The following is a 5,947-nucleotide window of genomic DNA, read 5'->3' as shown; positions in this document are numbered from 1 at the left end:
CACCTCATCACGATGCATGGGTCGCTTCACATCACTCTCCTCCAAGAAGGGCATGAGGTATGCTGCTGTTGCTGGATTCATGGGATTCTTTACAAAAGATGCTGTTAACTTTTGCACATAATCCCAACAAAGTGTTCTATAGGCATATAAAGGTGGTGTCTCATAGCATCTACCAACATCAATAGGAAACTGTGTGGTTGAGCCAAATGGAAAGTATTTTTCAAACATGTGAAATCCTGAACCATCCTTTTTACCCTTCTTCTTAACCATGTCCGGAAAGTCAAAGGTTCTTTCAACACCCTTGACTTCAAGTGACACCAAAGGTGTTGCTTGGATTACTTATGCCTTTGAAGATTGGTTTGTGTTGTCCAGAGGAGTGTTAGGAGGTACACTCCCAACAAGAGCCTGTGAGTTTGAAGCTATTGATTGTGCTCGTGCATCTTGAATCTTTGTCCTCTTCTTTGGTCGATCACCATGTTTTGTAGGAAAAAGAAGTTCACTATGCTTGACAGACTCAAATGTAGCTATTATGTCTTGTGTGCCTGATATCTCCTCTGGGAGGCTCCAACCCATTGCTCTCAAAGAGTATACTTCATCCTCTTTTATATGTGTAGATTGAAAAGATAAGGGATCCAAGTTGTATTCAATGTTCTTTCCCTTGATCTTTACTACAATACATGGGATCCCTTCCTTCCCAGAACATCCATCCATCAACCCCTCAATGATCCCAACTTGATCATATGTTGAATCCTCAAGCTTTGCAGCATATAAAAGAACATTGTTTGCCCTTTTTCCTTCTTTGTCATAAACATCCATAAACCAAGGCCACACAAAATCCCCACTAACTCCATCAATGATTCTCCATCAATGATTTGATTCTCCTTCCTTGCCGAAGTAGATTTCTTTGCCATTGATTAAACCTACATAAGTACAAAAAATAAGATATATTTGAAATAAATATCAAGTTTTGACCACATGGCCAAAGCTTTACTCGATAGTGTTATGATTACCATATGCATGCATAGGATTTGACCAATGTATGTCCAAATATCATCATAGAAAGGGTTTAAGTTAGAATTTAACCATATGGCAAGACATTGCATAGAAATATTAGGTTTTGACCACATGGCCAAAACTTTATTTCCAAATATTATCATAGAAGGGTTTAACTTGTAAGTTAGAATTTGACCATATGGCAAGATATTTTCACAATGGAGAGAAACATCAAATTTGGCTTTTCCAATTGACGAAGATGCATGCCACCATATTCTATTCCTAGAAAATTGGACATAAAAACATAGGCTTATAGATTTGTCTATTTGGTGAAATATTATCTAAAAAAGGACCAAGTTAGAGTGTTATGGCTTATACAAAATGTAGTTTGGATGAAATACTTATCACAAGAAGGAGGGTATATACATGTTTATTAGTATCATGAATTTTCAAAGTATTTACTAAAGTTTTTTTAGTACTAGAGGACCTTGATATATCACGCCATGTTTTAGTATGCATGTTCATAATATTTTCACATCTCAAAATAGAAAGTGTTGAATACAATATGCATTTTGATGAGATATAGAATTTGACCATATGTCCAAATCTCATCCTACAAAGGGTTAAGCTAGTATGTCCCTATTTGTAAGGTATAATTTGGCGATAATAATGCCAAAACTTATAACTATTTAGTATTGAGAAATATTACATTTGATCTTTCTAAATAAGGAAGATGCATGCCACCATAGTCTATATCTAGAAAATTGGCCAAACCAACATAGCCTTATAGAGTATATTATTTTTGTTGCAATGGCAATACAATGGACAATGAGTGGTGATAAGTTCACCATAGAAAATTGTTTTGTCCATATGGTCTAAACTTATGTAAAAGGGGACTATGTTAGATTCATATGGCTAGCAAAAATGTACCAAAGGTGAAGTATGATTTCAAGAAGAAAACAATGTAACATGTCCTTGGCACAAACATGGCATTTAGTCAATTGCATAACTTCAAAGGCAAAACGTGAAGAGGGTCTAGTGTCCATATCAACATGGTCTTCTAGAGTATGAAGGTTTTGTTGTAATGTCAAAAATCTTGTGTACAAGTGGTGATAATTTCACCATAGATCTATTACAAAGGAATTGGCCACTTGAGCATTCATATTCTATGTATGGCTTAGATTTTAACCATATAATCAAATATAGTTCCAAGAAATGAGATGGCTATATGAAGGTTTATTGAATGAAATATAATTGCAAGAAGGACAATACCTTGTAGTTTGGATCATGGGTTTTTCTATGAAATGTGTTCTATTTAATTTGACCATATGGCAAAAACTTTTCTCTATCTAGTTTTACTCTAAGGAATCTCTACCTAGCCTTGAGGCTTTTCCATATACAAGTGATCTTGATCCATATACAATTTCAGAACACAAAAAGAACCATCTTTGTAAGCTAGGTGCTCATAGATTTTAGCTATAATTTCATGCAACAATCAACCACTTCCACTATAATAGGTCCATGATGAACCTATGACCATGTCTATATGAAAATTGGCATTACAAATAAACCTTTCATTGTGGCATGAGAGTATGGATAAAATCCATGCTCACCTGTGTTTGATAATTCCTATTCATGGGCTTTTGAAGAGATGTCTTCTATAGAATTTGACCATGTGGAAAAAACTTTGCTTTGTTTAGTTTTACTCTTAGAAGACACCTGTACTTGGCCAACTTCCTTGAGGCCTTTCAATATACAAGTGATCTTGTAATTAAGATGATTGAAAAAGAATTTTGGAACAGAAAAAGAACCATCTTAGTAACCTAGGTGTCCATGGATTTTAACCATAATTCCATGCAACAATCAAACATAGGTGCTCGTGGATTTTAGCCATACTATTATGCATCATTGAAAGAATACATGATTTTCTTACTTTTTTCCCATAATTTCAAATTTAGTTTGACATGAAATAGAGAGCCAATGTGTTATATGTAACAATTGAGATACAAAGATTTGACCACAAGGCAAAAGCCTATGTGTCCAAAATGTTGAATGTAATAATTATAAGGTAGAATTTGACCATATGAACAAATCTTGTGACAATGGAGAGCACTAATGTTAGAGATCACTAATGGATATACAGAAGTGAGCATGTATTTTATCCATACTCTCATGCCACAATGAAAGGTTTTTTTGTAATACCAAATTTCATGTAGACATCGTCATAGATTCATCGTGGACATATTGTCATGAAAGTGGGCAGTTGATAATTTATATTCTATGTGTAGCATGGGTTTTTGAAGGAGATGTCTTCTATAGAATTTGACCATATGGTAAAAACTTTGCTATGTTTGGTTTTACTCTTAGAAGACAGCTCGCCTTGGCCGACTTCCTTAAATCCTTTCAATGTACAAGTGATCTTGGATATAAGATGATTAAAAAAAATTAGAACACAAAAAGAACCATCTTAATAACCTAGGTGTCCATGGATTTTAACCATAATTCCATGTAACAATCAAACATAGGTGCCCATGGATTTTAGCCATATTATTATGTGACATTGAAAGTATGCATGATTTTCTTACTTTTATCCGATTTTAGTCTGATATGCAATAGAGACATAACATGTTACGTGTAATAGTTGAGGTACAAAGATTTGACCACAAGGCAATATCCTATGGCTATTTCAGAAAGAAGCTTTCATATTGACCATGGCTTTTGGCCACACAGTCACTTTTGTTTGAAGCATCGTATAACGAGAAGTATATTTTTGTTACCTCTTTTGTAAGCACAAGTATATGTGTGTCTTGAAAAAGTCATTTCATGTGAAATGCATACATATACAGAGAATTATTCTACAATGTCCAATTAGTTTCTATTGTGCTACATGGATAGATCACTATTTTCTGCATAGCGAGTGATTACACATATGTGCAAGTAGTATATACAAGTACGCTTATACAAGCAAGGTCAACGCAGCATACAAGAAGGATCAGCAAGACAAAAGCATTCTCAAGGGACAAGGTCGAGCGTAAAGTGATGCTCTGGACAGAAGGCAATGAGAAGTACGTTGGAACAGGGATTATTCTCTTAACATTTCCATATGACGTGATTAACTTTGATCTATTAGGAGAAGAAGATGTGGGTGTGGTGGTAGATCAGATCCTTGATCCAACTACATGGATAGACACATGTGACATGCTTCAATGCGTCAATTTGGTTAGGTGGCCTATCAAACAGGTCACCTTTGATGATGGTACACCACAGCTACATGAACAGGAAACACAAGCTTTCACATCTCCAAATGAGAGCATAAAAGATGTGTGTGAGGAAACTGAGGACTTTATTGCAGGTTCAAAATCCATTTTCTTACAGAAGAGATCATATTGTATGATCAATAGAAGGCCTAGAATTCTTGCTCTCAAAGCTTAAAACTTGAGAACCTCCATGGAATCAGTTTTACTTGTTGCTACAATTGATTGTTGTCCTGAAAAGTGTTGTCAATATGCTGATAGAGATGCAGCACACCAATTGCAGAGGCACTTTTGGGGGTTACGTTTGGAAGAACGTACCAACTATGTTTATGATGTTTTGGAGTCATCATGCCACATTGACAATATGGGTACACGAAAATACAGTTTTATATTCAATGGGAAAGTTGTATGCGGTAGGGCATGGTATGGGATGCATGGCATCCCCAAACATCTTTCTATAGGTATAGGTTGCAATTCGAGAATGGTGTAAGGAGGGCAATGCATGGCAATAAAGGAGCAATTAGAGCAGCTTGGGATCACACACAAATGGGCAGGGCAATCTTGAGAGACTTTATTGAGAAGAATGCAGAGCAAATGCCACATAAAAGTAGAACCATGCAGGATGGTTCTAGAGAGACACAATTGGTCATCCCAGATGTTTATAAGCAAATAGACATATGGGAAGAAGTGAATGCCACATTAGATGCTATTGGATGTAAGAAAATGTCTTTGTCCACATTCAATCGAATTTGGAATACAGAGTTCAAGCATGTCACCTTAGCAAAGACAAGCGAGTTCTCCAAATGTAGTGTCTGCTCAGAGATCAAAGAACAACTTGCAGCAACCAAATGCCTTGAAGAAGGCAACATACTATTGAGGAAGCGTCGAAGTCACATGCTGCAATAGCAAAGTTGTCGAAACATATACTATGGATGGCGTCTAGCATCAGTGCTAAATCCTGAAAAGAACTTGTGCATCATACACGACAAGATGGACCAACAAAAGACAGCTATCTCGAGGTTGAGAGTTCGATCAAAAGAGACAGATAGATCCACTCAACTACCAATTTCCTTGACAGGCATGATCACACATGGGCATGGGGAAGGAAGATATGGGCACTTTGCGACTGATCTTTGGCCCCATGATCCTAACTTCACAGTTGCCTCATTGTCTCTGTGTTTCAAGAACTTGGAGCGACTTGACAGGCATGAAGCTAGTGATCTGCAACTAGATTGAATGCCAAGATCAAGCTCTTTGTTGCTAAATGCATTAAACTCAAGGAAAGCACTAGACTACCATCAACAAGGTTCTCATACTACTACACAAATGGAGGACATAATACTACAGGATGGACAACAAGGTTTAAACGACTACCAGAGACCTTGTTGCTACAACTAGATAATTGTGGATCAGAAAACAGAAACCGTTATCTCTTTGCATATTTGTCATTGCTTGTGGCACGAGGGACCTTCAAGATGATCCAAGTTGGGTTTCTCATGGTGGGTCACACACATGAAGACTGATGCAATGTTCAACAAGTTCTCAGAGAAGCTTAGAACAAGCATGACATTCACTTTTCCTCACCTTATGCGACATTTTCAATTGTGCCAGTCAATAAGGCCTTCTCCTTTTTTGTTGACACATGTACCAGACTTCAAGAGCTACATTGAAGGATACTTATGTGACTCCAAGGATGCACT

The sequence above is a fragment of the Cibotium barometz genome, chromosome 60 (genome assembly GCF_041138505.1).
Source record: "Cibotium barometz isolate CiBa-2024 chromosome 60, ASM4113850v1, whole genome shotgun sequence".
Taxonomy (NCBI): domain Eukaryota; kingdom Viridiplantae; phylum Streptophyta; class Polypodiopsida; order Cyatheales; family Cibotiaceae; genus Cibotium; species Cibotium barometz.
Note: the sequence above shows the minus strand (reverse complement) of the source record.